The 20,845-nt window shown below is 45.9% G+C and overlaps 1 protein-coding gene and 1 non-coding gene across 3 annotated transcripts in view; both read right to left on the bottom strand.

Moving 5' to 3' along the window:
- The window catches only part of ANKRD46 (ankyrin repeat domain 46), a 47,865-nt gene extending 41,178 nt beyond the window's left edge, over positions 1-6,687 (bottom strand). For both annotated transcript variants that reach the window (XM_038745483.1, XM_038745485.1), the window contains exon 1: positions 6,594-6,687. The gene's annotated coding sequence lies outside the window, so the exon portion shown is untranslated. The remainder of the gene's footprint in view (positions 1-6,593) is intronic.
- A 12,560-nt stretch (positions 6,688-19,247) lies between these two features.
- On the bottom strand, positions 19,248-19,385 carry LOC119928046. The gene has a single exon (XR_005451005.1). It is a non-coding gene; the product is annotated as a small nucleolar RNA SNORA7 (small nucleolar RNA).
- Between the last annotated feature and the right edge of the window lie 1,460 nt (positions 19,386-20,845).

Below are 20,845 nucleotides of genomic sequence, written 5' to 3'. Positions count from 1 at the left end.
ACTGTGAGCCCACTGCTGGGTAGGGACTGTCTCCATATGTTGCCAATTTGTACTTCCCAAGCGCTTAGTACAGTGCTCTGCACATAGTAAGCGCTCAATAAATACGATTGATGATGATGATCTGACGCGACAGAGGATGGGAAACCCTCATTCGGTATATAAACTTGTAAAGCCAAGGAAACCATGGGCCAGAGGAATCTACATCACCCAGAACAGAAGCTGCTTCTGGATAATCTGACTTTTCCTTAGCATGTTGTGGGAAGAGAACGTGGCCGCTAATTCTGTCATACTGCACTCTCCCCAGCGCTTAGTACAGTGCTCTGCAAATAGTAAGCGCTCAAGAAATACCATTGATTGCTGGAATCTTCCTCGTCACTTGCCTCCTCCCGACCCAGCTCCAGGAACAGCCCTGGAGAATACAGAACACCTTGCCACCTGAATATATGTATATACGCTTGTACATATTTTTTACTCTATTTATTTTACTTGTACATATCTATTCTATTTATTTTATTTTGTTAATATGTTTGGTTTTGTTCTCTGTCTCCCCCTTCTCGACTGTGAGCCCACTGTTGGGTAGGGGACTGTCTCTATATATCGCCAACTTGTACTTCCCAAGCGCTTAGTTCAGTGCTCTGCACACAGTAAGCACTCAATATGATTGATTGATTGATTTCTGTGGGGCTCTCCATCCTCAAACCTATTTTACTTTAGTGTCTTCACCTAGCCAATCTTATTTTAAGATGGCTAGAGCTCCCAGTCTTTCAAAATGCACAATATCAGCAATAAAAATATTATCATCATCATCATCAATCGTATTTATTGAGCGCTTACTATGTGCAGAGCACTGTACTAAGCGCTTGGGAAGTACAAATTGGCAACATATAGAGACAGTCCCTAACATACAGTGGGCTCACAGTCTAAAAGGGGGAGACAGAGAACAAAACCAAACATACTAACAAAATAAGATAAATAGGATAGATATTACAAGTAAAATAAATAAATAGAGTAATATATTACTATATACAAAATAAAAACCAGCACGCGATTACCTTATATCTCCCCCAGCGCTTAGAACAGTACTTGGCACACAGTAAGCACTTAACAAATACCATCATTATTATTAATTACCCACGCAATCCAGTAGAGAAGCAGTGTAGTCTAGTGGATAGAGCATGGGCCTGAGAATCGGAAGGACCTGGGTTCTAATTCTGACTCTGCCGCTTGTCTGCTGTGGGATCTTGGGCATGTCACTTCATGCCCTTCATGTCACTTGGGCATGTCTCCCCCTCGTCCCCCTCTCCATCCCCCCATCTTACCTCCTTCCCTTCCCCACAGCACCTGTATATATGTTTGTACATATTTATTACTCTATTTATTTATTTATTTATTTTATTTGTACATATCTATTCTATTTATTTTATTTTGTTAGTATGTTTGGTTTTGTTCTCTGTCTCCCCCTTTTAGACTGTGAGCCCACTGTTGGGTAGGGACTGTCTCTATATGTTGCCAATTTGTACTTCCCAAGCGCTTAGTACAGTGCTCTGCACATAGTAAGCGCTCAATAAATACGATCGATGATGATGATGATGATGACTTCACTTCTCTAGGCCTCAGTTATCTCATATTAAAATGAGGGTTAAGACCATGGGCCCCCTGTGGAACATGGACTGTGTCCAGCCTGATTAGCGTGAATCTGTCTCAGGGCATAATACAGTGCCTGGCACAGAGTAAGCGTTTAATATCATTTAAAAAAATTATAAAAGTACAAGGGGTATTTCTCAATCAACAGTATTTATTGAGCACTTACTCTGTGCAGAACACTGGACTAAGTGTTTTGGAGATAACAATAAAGTAAGTACACGGGATCCCAGCTCTTGAGAATCTTACGATCGAGACGGGGAGACGGACAATAAAATCCATTACAGGGAGGAGGGAACATAAAGCCTTTCAATCATATTTATTGAGCGCTTACTGTGTGCACAGCACTGTACTAAGCGCTTGGGAAGTACAAGTTAGCAACATACAGAGACGGCCCCTACCCAACAGTGGGCTCACAATCTAGAAGGGGGAGACAGAGAACAAAACAAAAACAAAACGTATTAACAAAATAAAATAAATAGAATAAATATGTGCAAGTAAAATAAATAGCGTAATAAATTCATTTAATCGTATTTATTGAGCGCTTACTGTGTGCAGAGCACTGTACTCAGCGCTTGGGACGTACAAGTTGGCACTCGCTTATTGATTCATTCAATCATATTTATTGAGCGCTTACTGTGTGCAGAGCACTGTGCTAAGCGCTTGGGAAGTACAAGTCGGCAACATCTAGAGACGGTCCCTACCCAAAAGCGGGCTCACAGTCTAGAAGGGGGAGACAGACAACAAAACAAAACATATTAACAAAATAAAATAAATACAAGTTAGCAATATCTAGAGACGGTCCCTAAGTGCCACGGGAGGGATGGTTTGAGTATTCATACATACGTGACAACACTTATGTATATATATATCTACAATTTATTTATTTGTATTGATGTCTGTTCCCCCGCCTTGAGACTGTAAGACAACAAAACATATTAACAAAATAAAATAAATACAAGTTAGCAATATGTAGAGACGGTCCCTAAGTGCCACGGGAGGGATGGTTTGAGTATTCATACGTACGTGACAACTCTTATGTATATATATATATATCTATAATTTATTTCTTTGTATTGATGTCTGTTCCCCCGCCTTGAGACTGTAAACTCACTGTGGGCAGGGAATGTGTCTGTTTATTGTTACACTGTATTCTCCCAAGCGCTTAGTACAGTACTCTTCACACAGAAAAATGCTCAATCCGACTGACTGAATGAATGAAAGGAAGTATTGAAGTGGCAAGTGGGAAACAGGGTGAGGAAATGAGAGATTCATCGGGGAAGCAGGGATTAGATGGAGCCTGGATCCTTTGACTCCCAGGACCCTGGTCTCTCCACTAGACCACACTGAATCCTTCGCAAAAATCCAACCTTCGCACTGTATGAAAACTGGGTGTACCTTGGTTAGAGGTGTTTTTTTCTGGTATTTTTTAAGCACTTACTATGTGCCAGACACTGCACTAAGTGCTGAGGTAGATATAAAGTAATCAGGTTGGATACAGTCCCTGCCCCACATGGGGCTCACATGTCTTAATCCCCATTTTACCGGTGAGGTAACTGAGGCACAGAGAAGTGAAACGACTTGCTGCGGTCACAAAGCCGACAATAAGCGGGGCTGGGATTAGAACCCAGGACCTTCCGACTCCCAGGGCCCTGCTCTAACCAGGTCTCCAATCTGCCTGGAAGTATAAGCAAAATTTGACTGATGACCTTACACCTTTCATTCATTCAATCGTATTTACTGAGCACTTACTGTGTGCACAGCACTGTACTAAGCACTTGGGAAGTACAAGTTGGCAACATATAGAGATGGTCCCTACCCAACAGCAGGCTCACAGTCTAGAAGGGGGAGACAGACAACAAAACAAAACATATTAACAAAATAAAATAAATAGAATAAATATGTACAAGTAAAATAGAGTAATAAATACTTACAAACATATATACATATATGCAGGTGCTGTGGGGAAGGGAGGGAGGTAAGGCGGGGGGGATGGACACCTATAATTCGCACAAAAATGCTCCGCTCTCACAAGTGCTTGTGTGCCAACCAATGAAGAAAAATTCATTCATTCATTCATTCAATAGTATTTATTGAGCGCTTACTGTGTGCAGAGCACTGTACTAAGCGCTTGGGAAGTACAAGTTGGCAACATATAGAGACGGTCCCTACCCAACAGCGGGCTCACAGTCTAGAAAAATGATCTAAGCCTTTGAGCAGAACCATTGCAGCAATACCCAAATCTGACACTGTCATTATGGGGAATACTGAGGGTGAAACATGGAAAAATAAAGTCACCAAACCTCAGGAAATAGGAAAGCTCAATAGCAGCAGTCCATTCAATTAATTAATCAGTGGTATTTATTGATGATGATGGTATCTGTTAAGTGCTTACTATGTGCTGGGCACTGTACTAAGCACTGGGATGGATACCAACAAATCAGGTTGGCCGCAGTCCCTGTCCCATGTGGGGCTCACAGTCTCAATCCCCATTTTAGAGATGGGGTAACTGAGGCACAGGGGAAGTGAAGCGGCTTGCCCAAGGCCACAGAGAAGACAAGTGGTGGAGGGGGGGATTAGAACCCATGACCTTCTGACTCGCAGGCCGGGGCTCTATCCACTATACCATGCTGCTTCTGGGAGCAGTGAGTGTGCAGAGCAGTGTGCTGAATGTCTGGGAGAATACAACACAACGGAGTAGGGGAGCCAGCAGCCTGTCCCGGACCACCTCACTGGGTGGGTAGGTGGGTGGGTGGGTGGAAGGACCCGGGATCAAAAGGGAAGAGGAGGAGGAGGAGGAGGAGGGAAAGGGGGGGATGGGGAGGGACAGGAGGGAGGGATGGGGAAGCAGGGGAAGGGAGGGATGGAGGAAGGAGGAGAGGGAAGGGGAGGTTGGGAAGAGAAGGAGAAGGGAGGGCTGGGGGCAGGAGGAGAGGGAGGGATGGTTGGGGAGAAAAAAGGGAAGGGGGGATGGTTGGGGAGAAAAAGAGAAGGGAGGGATGGTTGGGGAGAAAAAGGGAAGGGAGGGGTGGTTGGGGAGAAAAAGGGAAGGGAGGGATGGTTGGGGAGAAAAAGGGAAGGGAGGGATGGTTGGGGAGAAAAAGGGAAGGGAGGGATGGTTGGGGAGAAAAAGGGAAAGGAGGAATGGTTGGGGAGAAAAAGGGAAGGGAGGGATGGTTGGGGAGAAAAAGGGAAGGGAGGGATGGTTGGGGAGAAAAAGGGAAGGGAGGGATGGTTGGGGAGAAAAAGGGAAGGGAGGAATGGTTGGGGAGAAAAATGGAAGGGAGGGATGTTGGGGAGAAAAAGGGAAGGGAGGGATGGTTGGGGAGAAAAAGGGAAGGGAGGGATGGGGAGGGCTGGGAAGAGAAGGTGAAGGGAGGGCTGGGGGCAGGAGGAGAGGGAGGGATGGTTGGGGAGAAAAAGGGAAGGGAGGGATTGGGGGAAGGGAGGAATGGGGCAGCAGGGGAGGGTCTCTGTTGCCGAATTGTACTTTCCAAGCGTTTAGTACAGTGCTCTGTACACAGTAAGCCCTCAATAAATAGGACTGAATGAATGAAAGGGGAAAGGAGGGCTGAGGGAGAAGAGGAGGAGGGAGGGCTGGGGAGAGAAGGGGAGAGGAGGGCTGGGGCAGGGAGGAGAAGGAGGGCGGGCCGGGGCAGGAGGAGTTGGAGGAACGGGGAGAGAAGAGGAAGGGAGGAATGGGGACAGAGAGGGAAGGGTGGGGTGGGGAGAGGAAGGGAGGGATGAGGAGAGAAAGGGAAGGGAGGGATGGGGAGAGGAAGGGAAGGGAGGGCTGGAGGAGAAGGGAGGGCTGGAGCTGGAGGAGAAGGGAGGGATGGGAAAAGGGAAGGGAGAGATTGAATGAATGAATGAATGAATGAGGGGTGGGGAGAGGAAGGGATGGGGAGAGGAAGGGAAGGGAGGGATTGAGTGAATGAATGAATGAGGGATGGGGAGAGAAAGAGAAGGGAGGGATGGGATTGACTGACTGAATGAATGAATGAATGAGGGATGGGGAGAGGAAGGGAAGGGAGGGATTGAATGAATGAATGAGGGATGGGAACAGAAAGAGAAGGGAGGGATGGGAGAGGAAGGGGGGGAGAGATTGAATGAATGAGAGACGGGGAGGGGAAGGGAAGGGAGGGATTGAGTGAATGAATGAATGAGGGATGGGGAGAGAAACAGAAGGGAGGGATGGATTGAATGAATGAATGAATAAATGAATGAGGGATGGGGAGAGGAAGGGAGGGATTGAGTGAATGAATGAGGGATGGGGAGAGAAAGAGAAGGGAGGGATGGGGAGAGGAAGGGAAGGGAGAGACTGAACGAATGAGAGATGGGGAGAGGAAGGGAAGGGAGGGATTGAGTGAATGAATGAATGAGGGATGGGGAGAGAAACAGAAGGGAGGGATGGATTGATTGAATGAATGAATGAATAAATGAATGAGGGATGGGGAGAGGAAGGGAGGGATTGAGTGAATGAATGAGGGATGGGGAGAGAAAGAGAAGGGAGGGATGGGGAGAGGAAGGGAAGGGAGAGACTGAACGAATGAGAGATGGGGAGAGGAAGGGAAGGGAGGGATTGAGTGAATGAATGAATGAGGGATGGGGAGAGAAAGAGAAGAAGGGAGGGATGGACTGAATGAATGAATGAATGAATGAATGAGGGATGGGGAGAGGAAGAGAAGGGAGGGATGGGGAGAGGAAGGGAAGGGACGGATTGACTGAATGAATGAATGGGGATGGGGAGAGGAAGGGAAGGGACGGATTGACTGAATGAATGAATGAATGAGGGATGGGGAGAGAAAGAGAAGAAGGGAGGGATGGACTGAATGAATGAATGAGGGATGGGGAGAGAGGAGGAGGAGGAGGAGGGAGGAAGGAGGGAGGAAGGCGTAGCGGAGCCGGCCCGGACCCCCGGGCCCCCATCCCCCCCCGGACACGGCCTGTACCTGCCCAGCACCGCAGCAGCGCAGCAGGTCGGCTGGGGGACCAGCAGGCCCGGGAGCCCCAGGAGCAGGGGAGGGGGACCGGAAGGGCGGGAAGAGCGGCCCTCCCGCTCGCGGGGAGGAAACGCGCCGAGCCTCAGCGACACCGACGCCGCCCCCTGCCGGGCGGAGGGACACGGCCGCCCCGCACAATTAGGCGTTCGTTCGTTCGTTCGTTCGTTCGTTCGTTCGTTCGTTCGTTCGTTCGTTCGTTCGTTCGTTCGTTCGTTCGTTCGTTCGTTCGTTCGTTCGTTCGTTCGTTCGTTCGTTCGTTCGTTCGTTCGTTCGTTCGTTCGTTCGTTCGTTCGTTCGTTCGTTCGTTCGTTCGTTCGTTCGTTCGTTCGTTCGTTCGTTCGTTCGTTCGTTCGTTCGTTCGTTCGTTCGTTCGTTCGTTCGTTCGTTCGTTCGTTCGTTCGTTCGTTCGTTCGTTCGTTCGTTCGTTCGTTCGTTCGTTCGTTCGTTCGTTCGTTCGTTCGTTCGTTCGTTCGTTCGTTCGTTCGTTCGTTCGTTCGTTCGTTCGTTCGTTCGTTCGTTCGTTCGTTCGTTCGTTCGTTCGTTCGTTCGTTCGTTCGTTCGTTCGTTCGTTCGTTCGTTCGTTCGTTCGTTCGTTCGTTCGTTCGTTCGTTCGTTCGTTCGTTCCATCGTATGGATGGAGCGCTTACTGTGCGCAGAGCACCGGACTGAGCGCTTGGGAATCAATCAATCAATCAATCAATCGTATTTATTGAGCGCTTACTGTGTGCGGAGCACTGTACTAAGCGCTTGGGAAGGACAAGTTGGCAACATAGAGGGACGGTCCTTATCCAACATTCATTCAATCGTATTGATGGAGCGCTTACTGCGCGCCGAGCACTGGGCTAAGCGCTGGGGAATCAAGCAATCAATCAATCAATCAATCAATCGTCTTTATTGGGCGCTTACTGTGTGCAGAACACTGGACTAAGCGCTTGGGAAGTACAAGTTGACAACATATAGAGATGGTCCCTACCCAACAGTGGGCTCACAGTCTAGAAGGGGGAGACAGAGAACAAAACAAATTAACAAAGTAAAATAAATAGAGTAAATTTGTACAAATAAAATAGAGTAATAAAAACGTACAAACATACACATACATATATACAGGTGCTGTGGGGAGGGGAAGGAGGGGTGAGCCCGTTGTCGAGTAGGGACCGTCTCTAGATGTTGCCGACTCGGCCTTCCCAAGCGCTCAGTACAGTGCTCTGCACGCGGTAAGCGCTCAATAAATATGACTGACTGAATGAATGAACACGCATCTCCACCAGTGCGGCACGCAAAATAATCACCGAATGGATCCCCCCAACCCCCGACAAGAAAATTAAACATGAGAACATTTTCTCTACATATAGACATATAGAGACAGTTCCTACCACTTCTCTGGGCCTCAGTTACCTCATCTGTAAAATGGGGATGAAGACTGTGAGCCCCCCGTGGGACAACCTGATCACCTTGTAACCTCTCCAGCGCTTAGAACAGTGCTTTGCACGTAGTAAGCGCTTAATAAATGCCTTTCTTATTATTATTATAGGGGGCTCACAGTCTTAATCCCCATTTTACAGATGAGGGAACTGTACTTGTGGCACCTGATACCTTTAACCTGTTCATTCTTACCTTCAGTCCAATCATGCACAGCTACTGTGATGTCAAAACCTCAGTAATGTTCAGTGTCAACAGGTTGGTTGAGAAGTTCCAGGCCCAGATCTGGAAATCTGGAAGGGGGAAGCAGAGAAAATATTCCGCATTTTAGGTGTCTCTGGGATGGCCACTGGAGGGAAGCATATTCCTAAAGACCCAACAGTAGAGAAGTTATAAATTAAGTCTTCAAGGGAGCTGGAATAATAATTAATTGTGGTATTTGTTGAGCGTTTACCATATGTGAAGCACTGATCTAAGTATCTGGGGAAGATATAAGATAATCAGATCAGACACAGTCCCTGTCCCACACGGGCCTCGCAATCTAAGTAGGAAGGAGACTAGGTATTGAATTTTCATTTTCTAGATAGGGTAACCGAGGTCCAGAGAAGTTGTGACGAGCCCAAGGACGCACAGCAGGCGTGTGGTGGTGGCGGGATTAGAACCCAGGTCCTCGGTCTCCCAGGCCCTTTCTCTTTCCATTAGGCAACGCTGCTCTTCTAGAAGGGAAGAGCCGGTCATTTTGCGTGTACCAAGGAGTTTACTGTCAAAAGTGTCTACCAACTTTGTTGTAGCGTACTCTTCCAACCACGTAGTACAATGCTCTGCACACAGTAAGCGCTCATGAACTATCACTTGTCTTAGGTAAGGGGGTGACTGGCTATTATCAGCCAATCAATCGACTTGGAGTCAGAAGGATCTGGGTTCTAATCCCAGCTCAGCCATTTGTCTGCTGTGTGACCTTGGGCAAATGACTTAACTTCTCTGGACCTCATTTATCTCATCTGGAAAATAGGGATTAAAACCGCCAGCCCAGTGTGGGAGGTACGTGGCTCTGTCCAACCTGATTAACTTGCATCTACCCAAGCACTTACTACTACATAGTAAGTGCTTGACAAATACCAAAAAAAGGAAAATCAGTATTTGTCAAATTGCTCTGTGGGCTGTTCCAAGTAGCAAACAGGTCAGAACTATCTTGGGAGACCTTCACAACGCAATGCATGGCTGGGTAAAAAATTCTCCTAGAGCAATTTCTATTCAGAATATTAACCCCCCTTGGGAGCTTACAGATTTGACTCGAATCCCGTTGCCTCGGCTTAAATATAGTTTCAAAAGTTGTGTGATGCGTTCCGTCAATAAGAGGCTTTAAAAATGAAGATGTCATAATCTTTCCCATTTCTGTATTTAAAGAAACAGGCAGCGAGCCGACTAATTGCTTTCCCTTCCTACCTAAGTAGGCAAAATTGTTCAAGTGTGTTCACTCCAGAAGGGTGATGCTCCACCGGTTATTGTTTGACGGTATTTGTGAAACAATTCCATATTTAATTGCTTTTTTAATAGCACGTATCCCCAAGCGGTCAGCTTTTGAAACAGACAGAAGATGCTTAATAACTGCAATTTCTTCCACTCCAGTCACTGATTTTGCTCTGCTGAAGATACAATGATGAAACCCCTTGTATGGTCCTCAAGCGGAACGCATCTACACCTTCCTCTCTGAGTGTTTGGAACATTTCAGCTCTTGAATTTAACTGTTTACCACATCTCTTTCCTCCAGGATCACTTCCCCAGGAAGGAAAAGTCTCTACGGTCAAAATGAGCTAAATGCACCTCTTCTCTTCCCTGCTTTGTTTGGCCTTGTTTCTACTCTGCGCATCCCCGACTGCAAATAAACTACTTCAACCCAGAACCAATTACTGTCCATGGTTACGGTGACAGATGGAAAATCCACTACTTCAGGTCAGGAGCGGCCAATTCTAGACTCCCAATATATACAATACACCCCACAAACCAGGACAGAGTACAGGTCTCCACGAGTCAATTGTTTGTAGCTTGTTGTGGACAGGGAATGTGTCTGTCATATTGTTATACGTACAATTACATTGTTATATTGCAAGCACTTACTATATGGGAAGCAGCATGACCTAGTGGATAGAGCACCGGCCCGGGAATCAGAAGGTCATGGGTTCTAATTCCAGCTCTGCCACTTGTCTGCGGTGTGACCTTGGCCAAATCACTTTATTAATTTATTTATTTTACTTGTACATATCTATTCTATTTATTTTATTTTGTTAGTATGTTTGGTTTTGTTCTCTGTCTCCCCCTTTTAGACTGTGAGCCCACTGTTGGGTAGGGACTGTCTCTATATGTTGCCAATTTGTACTTTCCAAGTGCTTAGTATGGTGCTCTGCACATAGTAAGCGCTCAATAAGTACGACTGATGATGAAATCACTTCACTTCTCTCAGCTTCAGTTCATTCATTCAATCGTATTGAATCATCATCATGATTATTATTGTCTTCTTTCATTCATTCATTCATTCAATTGTATTTATTGAGCGCTTGCTGTGTGCAGAGCACTGTACTAAGCGCTTGGGAAGTACAAGTCGGCAACATATAGAGACGGTCCCTACCCAACAACGGGCTCACAGTCTAGAAAGGGGAGACCGACAACTGAGTAAAACATGTAGACGGGTGTCAAACTCATCAGAACAAATAGAATTAAAGCGATATGCACATCATTAACAAAATAAATAGTAAATACGTACAAGTAAAATTAATAGAGTGATAAATCTGTACAAATATATATACAGGTGCTGTGGGGAGGGGAAGGAGGTAGGGTGGGGGAGATGGGGAGGAGGAGAGGAAAAACGGGGGCTCAGTGTGGGAAGGCCTCCTGGAGGAGGTGAGCTCTCTGTAGGACTTTGAAGGGAGGAAGAGAGCTAGTTTGGAGGATGTGTGGAGGGACGGCATTCCAGGCCAGGGGGAGGACGTGGGCCGGAGGTCGACAGCGGGACAGGCGAGAACGAGGTACAGTGAGGAGGTTAGCGGCAGAGGAGTGGAGGGTGCGGGCTGGGCTGGAGAAGGAGAGAAACGGGGATTAAGACTGTGAGCCCCACGCAAGACAGGGACTGTTTCCAACCTGATTTGCATGTATTCACCCCAGTGCTTAGTACAGTGCTGTGCACATAGTAAGCGCTTAATAAATGCCATTATTATTATTATTATTATTAAGTGCTTAACAAATATTATTATTATTATTACAGTGCTCTGCACACAGTAAGCGCTCGATAAATATGATTGATTGATTTGAAGGTCCAACCTTCTTCGATCAATGTCATATTTATAGAGCACTGACTGTGTGCTGAGCACTATACTTAACGCTTGGGAATGCACAATATGGTAGACTCGGCAGACATTATTCACTCATTCAATTGTTTTTATTAAGCATTTACTGTGTGCAGATCACTGTACTAAGCGCTTGGGAAAGTACAATACAACACTAAACAGTGACCTTCCCTGCCCACAGCGAGCTTACAGTCTAGAGCCGGGGGGGAGACAGGGTCTGCTGTGTGACCTTGGGCAAGTCACTTCACTTCTCGGAGCCTCAGTTCCCTCATCTGTAAAATGGGGATGATGACTGTGAGCCCCACGTGGGACAATCTGATCACCTTGTATCCCCCCCAGTGCTTAGAACAGTGCTTTGCACACAGTAAGTGCTTAACAAATGCCATCATCATCATCATCATCAATACATATGAATAAAATGACAGATATGTACATAAGTACTGTGGGGCTGGGAGGAGGGGGAAGAGAAAAGAGAGTAAGTCAGGGTGAGGCAGAAGGGAGTGGGAGATGAGATCCCTGCCCACAAGGAGCTTACACTCTAAGGGGGAGACAGACAACAAAATGTTTTATGTACCTAAGTGTGGAGATGCTAGGGTGAATTTCAGGGGACTTAAGGGATACTTAATGGAGTGCACAGAGGAAAGGGCAAGTGAGCTCAGTGTGGGCAGGGAATATGTCTGTTTGCTAATAATAAATAAATAATGATGATATTTGTTAGGTACTTACTATGTGCAAAGCACTGAGGTTGTCCCACGTGAGGCTCACAGTCTTAATCCCCATTTTACAAATGAGGGAACTGAGGCCCAGAGAAGTTAAGTGGCTTGCCCACAGTCAATCAATCAATCAGTTGTATTTATTGAGTGCTTACTGTGTGCAGAGCACTGTACTAAGCGCTTGGGAAGTACAAGCTGGCAACATATAGAGACAGTCCCTACCCAACAGTGGGCTCAGTCACACAGCTGACAAGTGGCAGAGCAGGGAGTTATATTGTCCTCTCCCAAGTGCTTAGTACAGTCCTTTGCACACAGTAAGTGCTCAAAAAATACAGTTGAATGAATAGGGGAAATTAGGGCTTAGTAAGGGAAGACCTCTGAAGAGAAATGTGATTTTAGGAAGCTTTGGAGGTGGGGAGAGTGGCGGTCTGTCAGATGTGAAGGAATTCCAGGCCAGAAGGAGGATGTGGATAAGGGGTCGGTGGTGGGATAGACAAAACAGATGTAGAGAGAGTAGGTTGGTGGTAGAAGAGGAAGCATGTGGATTGGGTTGTAGTAGGAGATCAGCAGGGTTAGGTAGGATGGGGAGAGCTGATTGAGAGCTTTAAAATCGATGGTAAGGAGTTAGTGTTTGATGCGGAGGTGGGTGGGTGACCACAGGGTTTTTTTAGGTGTGGGGCGATATGGACTGAGCAGTTTTTCAGAAAAATGATCTGGGTATCAGAGTGAATTATGAACAAGAAGGGAGTGAGACGGGAGGCGGGGAGATCAGCGGTGGTCAAGATGCCCTTAGTACCGTACTTGGCACACAGTAAGTGTTTAACAATCCCATCATCCTTATTATTACTATACATGTTTGGATCTGTATGGAAGCAGTTTGGAGGGAGAAATAAGGGCAGACTCTAGAGATTCTGTGAAAGTAGAACCAACAGGATTTGATATACATTGAATGCTTGGGTTGAATCAATCAGTCAAATGTATCGAGTGCTTATTGCATGCAGAGCACTGTACTAAGCACTTGGGAGGGTACAACAGAGTTGGTAGACTTGTACCCTGCCCAAAGTGAGCTTACAGTTCGGAGGGGGAAACAGACATTAATATAAATAAAGAAATTACGGAGAGGTACGCAAGTGCTGTGGGGCTGAGGGAGGCATGAATAAAGGGAGTAAATCCAAGTGCAAGGGTGATGCAGAAGGGAGTGGAAGAAGAGAAGCAGCGTGGCTCAGTGGAAAGAGCACGGGTTTTGGAGTCAGAGGTTATGGGTTCAAATCCCAGCTCTGCCAATTGTCAGCTGTGTGACTTTGGGCAAATCACTTCACTTCTCTGGGCCTCAGTTCCCTCATCTGTAAAATGGGGATGAAGACTGTGAGCCCCACGTGGGACAACCTGATCATCATCATCATCATCATCATCAATCGTATTTATTGAGCGCTTACTATGTGCAGAGCACTGTACTAAGCACTTGGGAAGTACAAATTGGCAACATATAGAGACAGTCCCTACCCAACAGTGGGCTCACAGTCTAAAAGGGGGAGACAGAGAACAAAACCAAGCATACTAACAAAATAAAATAAATAGAATAGATATGTACGAATAAAATAAATAAATAAATAGAGTAAAAAATATGTACAAACATATATACATATATACAGGTGCTGTGGGGAAGGGAAGGAGGTAAGATGGGGGCGATGGAGAGGAGGACGAGGGGGAGAGGAAGGAAGGGGCTCAGTCTGGGAAGGCCTCCTGGAGGAGGTGAGCTCTCAGCAGGGCCTTGAAGGGAGGAAGAGAGCTAGCTTGGCAGATGGGCAGAGGGAGGGCATTCCAGGCCCGGGGGATGACGTGGGCCGGGGGTCGATGGCGGGACAGGCGAGAGCGAGGTACGGTGAGGAGATCAGCGGTGGAGGAGCGGAGGGTGCGGGCTGGGCAGTAGAAGGAGAGAAGGGAGGTGAGGTAGGAGGGGGCGAGGGGATGGACAGCCTTGAAGCCCAGGGTGAGGAGTTTCTGCCTGATGCGCAGATTGATTGGTAGCCACTGGAGATTTTTGAGGAGGGGAGTGATATGCCCAGAGCTTTTCTGGACAAAGATAATCTGGGCAGCAGCATGAAGTATGGATTGAACCTGATCACCTTGTATCCCCCCAGCGCTTAGAACAGTGCTTTGCACATAGTAAGCGCTTAACAAATACCATCATCATCATTATTATTATTAAGAGGAAATGAGGGCTTAGTCAAGGAAGGCCTCTTGGAGGAGATGTGCCTTCAGCTTTGAAGGTGGGGAGAGAGATTGTCTGTTGGATATGAAGAGGGAGGGTGTAACAGGCCAGAGGCAGGACACGGACGGGCACGGAGTCAGCGGCGAGGTAGATGAGATTGAGGTACATGAGTAGGTTGGCAAGAGAAGAGTGAAATATGTGGCATGTGTTGGAGTAGAAGGGCAATGACGTTAGGTAGAAGTCTCTAGACTGTGAGTTAGACTAAGTCTAGACTGTGAGCTCTCCCAAGTGCTTAGTACAGTGCTTTCCACACAGTAATACCTCAGTAAGTACGATGGAATGAATGAATGAGGAGGCATGTTGAATGAGTGCTTTAAAGCCAAAGGTAAGGAGTTTGAATGAAGGTTGAATGAAAGAGATGAGTTGAGGATGCCTATAGGCTTGTGAGACAGGGAGGATAGTAGTGTTTTCCACAGTGACAGGAAACACAGCGAGAGGACGGGGTTCGGGTGGGAAGATAAGGAGTTCTATTTTGGATATGGTAAGTTTGAGTTATCAGCAGGACATCCAAGTAGAGACGTCCTGAAGGCAGGAGGAAATGTGAGACTGCAGAGAAGGAGAGAGATCAGGGCTGGCCAGGTAGATTTGGGAATCATCCTCGCAGAGATGGTAGTTGAAGCCATGGAAGTGAATGGGTTCTCAAAGGGAGTGGGTGTAGATGGAGAATAGAAAGGGATCCAGAACTGAACCTCGAGGGTTAGAGTTAGTGGGTGGGAGGGGGAGGAAGAGCCGGAGAAAGAGACTGAGAAAAAGCAAATTTCTTCTTCAAAACAAGAAATCATGCAGGAAACGCCAAGGTGATTAGCTCAATTAGTTCTTTCCCCAGTACTTATCACTTAAGCAGAGTAAGTCAGTGGCAAGATCCCAGGCTTGGGAGTCACAGGTCATGGGTTCTAATCCCGGCTCCGCCGCTTGTCAGCTGTGTGACCTTGGGCAAGTCACTTCATTTCTCTGTGCCTCACTTCCTCATCTGGAAAATGGGGATGAAGACTGTGAGCCCCACGGGGGACAACATGACTACCTTATATCTACCCCAGAGCTTAGAACAGTGCTTGGCATGTAGTAAGCGCTTAACAAATACTACATTATTATTATTATTATTCCCTGCCCCTCCACTCCAGTTCAGTTGCTTAATTCCTCTCAAACCAATCTCTCCCTCATTCTCATCTCTCTTCACGCCCTCCTTTCGGCCTGGAACATGGCCGCTCTGCCCATCTTCCAGGCTCCATAAAAGAGCACATCTCCTCCAGGAAGCCTTCCCTCGTTCATCATTTCACCCGGTATCTGCCACCGACTCTGACTTCAGCACTCCTGGGACATCTGAGCACTTGGGTTATTCACACACCCTTCGCTCTTACTGGGTACACAGCACTGTAGTAAGCGCTGGGAGAGAATACTGTGGAAGCACTATGGTTAAGGCCCTGCATTTGACCCTGTTTCTCTCTGAGCTACCCGAGAAGCAGTGTGGCTCAGTGGAAAGAACCCGGGCTTTGGAGTCAGAGGTCATGGGTTCAAATCCTACCTCTGCCGCTTGTCAGCTGTGTGACTTTGGGCAAGTCACTTCACTTCACAGGGCCTCAGTTCCCTCATCTGTAAAAAGGGGATTAAGACTGTGAGTCCCCATGGGACAACCTGATCACCTTGTAACCTCCCCAGTGCTTAGAACAGTGCTTTGTACATAGTCAGCGCTTAATAAATGTGATTATTATTATTATTATTATTACCCCTCTGACCAAGGCTTGCTTTACCACTCCCGGTGTGCCTGATGACTTGATCTATTCAATCCAAGCCTGGCTATTTGACTGACTCAAATCGAGTAGCTAAGCTTGATTTGAGACAAGATGAAACTAATCCCTTGAGTTAATCGATAGCCCAGGCCCTGCTTATCAGCGGTATCAGATCAACTAGAACAAAACAGGTCCAGGGCCTAACGGAAAATGCCTGAGGGGCTTACTGCTTTCTATCCTAAAGTATTTCTCTTATTTATTCATTCATTCATTCAATCATATTTATTGAGCACTTACTGTGTGCAGAGCACTGTACTAAGCACTTGGGAAGTACAAGTCGGCAACACATAGAGATGGTCCCTACCCAACAATGGGCTCACAGTCTAGATAGGGGAGACAGACAACAAAACAAAACATGTGGACAGGTGTCAAAATCATCAGAACAAATAGAATTATAGCTATAATGCATATCATTAAGAAAATAAATAGAATAGTAAACATGTACAAGTAAAATAGAGTAATAAATCTGTACAATTATATATTCTTCTGATCATTATGAATGCTATACCAACAGTCGATAAAGAAATTCTGTAATGCTTGAAGCTGAGCTGGCCTTGACTAGCAGAGGAATCTCTCCCTCTCAAGCAGCCTGGCTCAATGGAAAGAGGCCGGGCTTTGGAGTCTGAGGTCATGGGTTCAAATCCCCACTCCGCCACTTGTCAGCTGTGTGACTTTGGACAAGTCACTTAACTTCTCTGGGCCTCAGTTCCCTCATCTGTAAAATGGGGATTAAGACTGTGAGCCCCCCGTGGGACAACATGATCACCTTGTAACCTCCCCAGCGCTTAAAACAGTGCTCTGCACATAGTAAGTGCTTGATAAATGCCATTATAAATTAAAAAAAATAAATTGCCTCTCTCTCCCTACTAGTGCTAAAGGAAGTGGTAGCAGTAACAAACTTTTCTCTGACAAAGCCTTCTTAAACACAATGCAGAGTCTGTAAAGTTTTTCTTTTAGTACAAAGATGAGAATTAGACACAGTTCCCATCCCTCGGAGAGCTCACAGTAGAGGAACACATACTTTATTGCCTCTAAACTGTATCTTATTTTAATGTCTGTCTCCCACGCTAGATTGTAAGCTCCTTGAAATGATGGTTAAACGTTTTCTAAACCACGCTGAGGAATAGTGTGGCCTGGTGGATAGAGCCCGGGCCTGGGGGCCGAGGACTTGAGTTCAAATCCCAGCTCTGCCACTCATCTGATGTGTGACTCTGGGCAAATCACTTAACTTCTGTGCCTCAGTTACCTCATTTGTAAAATGGGAATTAAGACTGTAAGCCCCACGTGGGACAGGGACTGTGTCCAATCCAATTATCTTCTATCTACCCTAGGCTTTAGTACAGTGCCTGTCACACCGAAAGCACTTGAGAAATACCATTTAAAAAATCAAATTGACAGTGATTCTCGCTGATCAGTAGAGAAGCAGGGTGGCTAAGTGGAAAGACTGGTAGTCAGAGGATGTGGGTTCTAATCCCGGCTCCGCCACTCATCTACTGTGTGACCTTGGGCAAGCCACTTAACTTCTCTGTGCCTCTGTTACCTCATCTGTGCCATGGGGATTAAGACTGGGAGCCCTATTGTGGGACAACCTGACTACCTTGTATCATCCCCAGCGCTTAGAACAGCACTTGGCACATAGTAAGTGCTTAATAAATACCATTATCCAGCAATTAGAACAGTGCTTGGCACAGAGTAAGAGCTTAATAGATACCATAATAATAATTATTATTATTATTGTTGTTATTATTATTATTATTATTATTATTATTATTATTATTATTATTATAGAGGCAGGCTGGGGCCTGGGTGAGAATGAGAACATGCCCAAGGCGGCAGAGGAGAGGGAATCAGCACATACACATCAAACAACAGAATACACACAAATATATGAATTAAACACTTCTCAAGATACTCAAAGTAATTCAGGTAATGTTACCATCTGCCTGTTTCCGCTAAAGGGAAGGGTCAACCTGGTGAGGGGCTGTCAAGAGAGTGGGGGGCATGGAAGGGTGGCCAATACTTCAAACTTCATTTTAAAGATTTAAATTTTACATTTTACAGGTGAAGCAGCGTGGCTCAGTGGAAAGAGCACAGGCTTGGGAGTCAGAGGTCATGGGTTCTACTCCCGACTCCGCCAAATGTCTGCTGTGTGACCTTGGGCAAATCACTTCACTTCTCTGTACCTCATCTGTAAAATGGGGATGAAGACTGTGAGCCCCACGTGGGATAACCTGATCACCCAGTATCCCCCCAGTGCTTAGAACAGTGCTTTGCACATAGTAAGAGCTTAACAAATGCCATTATTATTATTTTACTTTTTTGTATTTTTTTAATCCATCACCCTTGGCATCTTAATGGCTTTTTAATTCCTGTTCTACTAGTGTCTGGCTCTTGATTAAGGCTTTAGCATAATAATAATAATAATAATAATATTTGTTAAGCACTTACTATATGTCAGACACTGTCCTAAGCGCTGGAATAGATGCAAGCAAATCAGGTTGGACACAGTCCCTATCCTGCACGGGGCTCCCAGTCTTAATCCCCATTTTCCAGATGAGGTAACTGAGGCCCAGAGAAGTGAAGTGACTTGCCCAAGGTCACACAGCAGGAGAGTGGAGGAGCTGGATTAGCACCCAGGTCCTTCTGGCTCCCAGGCCCGTGTTTTATCCACTAGGCCATGATGCTTCTCAAGTGATCAAATAGTATTTATTAATCAATCAGTAGTATCGGTTGAGCACTTACTGTGTACTAAAAGGGCATGGTAACGTACAGGGACACGATCCCTGCCCTCAACGAGTTTACATCCAAGTTTACAAAAGGAGCAGACGCAAAAGTCAATTACGGGTCTTGTCTTGTCTTCTGCTGTTGAGTTGTCTCCAACCCATAGTGACCCCATGGACGTATCTCTTCCAGAACTCCCCACCTCCATCTGCAATCGTTCCCACAGTGTATCCACAGAGTTTTCTTGGTAGAAATACGGAAGTGGTTTACCACTGCCTCCTTCCGTGTAATAAACTCGTGTCTTCACCCTTGAATCTCTCCCAGGCCATGGCTGTCACGGGTGAATTTTGATTTGTAGCAGATTGCCTTCCACTCGCTCGCCACTGACCAAGCTAAGAATGGACTGGATAGGTCTCTGCTTGACTTTCCCTCCCATAGTCGAGACTGGTAGAGGACTGGAAACTCTCCAGGTGCAACCCTGAGAGGGGCAGTTATGGGTAGGAGAAGACTTATTGTGTGTGCTTCACATGGAAGAGATTGGGTCTGAGAGAGGATAGTTAGGCCAAGAGAAGAAAATATCTACATCCACGAGGGAAAGATCTTGTGGGCAAGGAACGTATCTACCAACTCTGTTCTATTACACTCTCCCAAGCACTTAGGACAGTGTTCTGCAAACTGTAGAAGCTCAATAACTACCACTAATGATGGACTGAGGCAATACCAATCTTATAAAAGACAATGAAATCAAAGATTTGCTAAATAGTGGGGATTTTCTGGTTCTAGGATTTTGAGAAGTGGTTTTTTTTTGGCAGATGGAAGACTGGTGAGAAGAGGATGGGTGGGGGGAGCAGAGAGGGAAAGAGCTGAAGCTAGAGCGCTCAGACTCTTTTTTAAAAAGCAGAAATTGAACCAGGGTAGTGTCAGGATGGCCAATAGAATAATAATAATGATGATGGCATTTGTTAAGTGCTTACTATGTGCCAAACACTGTTAGAAGCGCTGGGGGGATACAAGGTAATCAGGTTGTCCCACGTGGGGCTCACAGTCTTCATCCCCATTTGACAGATGAGGGAACTGAGGCCCAGAGAGGTGAAGTGACGCCCAAAGTCACACAGCTGACAAGTGGCGGAGCCAGGATTAGAACCCATGACCTCTGACTCCCAAGCCTGGGCTCTTTCCACTGAGCCACACTGCTTCCTTAGAATTGTGTAGATGTATCTGTTTCTGGTGAGACACATTCCTACCTGCCTGCGAGTTGTGAAAGGATATTGAATCAGGGCAGTTTTATTAGATACCCAAAAAACTCCTCTTGAATAGCAAGTTGGCAAATAGTAAATTCCATTTTTTGTAAAAACTTAGGTCCCCTCCCTTAACTCCATAAACTTTGGACTGCTTAGTACGTTAACTATTTCCCAGCACAGATACATCAAATGACAGAATACACACAAATACATGAATTAAACATGTCTCAAGATACTCAAAGTTGATGCTCTTGTCATTTATTTATCAAGTAGAAGAGTTGTATATTTCAGCAGAAGATTGTTAACATGATTTCCAGGACTGGCTTCCACATTCAAGACCTTGATTTTATATTTCCATTATTAAACTAGTTTGCAACCCTGAGTTAAAGGAATGTTTGGAAGATCTCATAGATTATTTATACCACCACCTAGAAAACCTGAAGTTATTGACTCCAATCCCAAGCTAAGTCTTTATATTAGTCATCATAAGTATTGGAAATTGGATTAAGGACCAAAATCAAAAATGACACAGGTGATTGGCAGTTTAGGAGCACTCCCAAATTCTAAACCGTGTGACACAATGATGGACTCTTGTCAGTTGAAAAAATGCTACTTTCGTTCATTCATTCATTCAATCGTATCTATTGAGCGCTTACTGTGTGCAGAGCACTGGACTAAGCGCTTGGGAAGTACAAGTCGGCAACGTA

This window comes from Tachyglossus aculeatus, chromosome 4 (assembly GCF_015852505.1).
Source record: "Tachyglossus aculeatus isolate mTacAcu1 chromosome 4, mTacAcu1.pri, whole genome shotgun sequence".
NCBI classification, from domain to species: domain Eukaryota; kingdom Metazoa; phylum Chordata; class Mammalia; order Monotremata; family Tachyglossidae; genus Tachyglossus; species Tachyglossus aculeatus.
The sequence above is the reverse complement of the archived record's forward strand: the minus strand, read 5'-3'. Positions and strand labels throughout refer to the sequence as shown.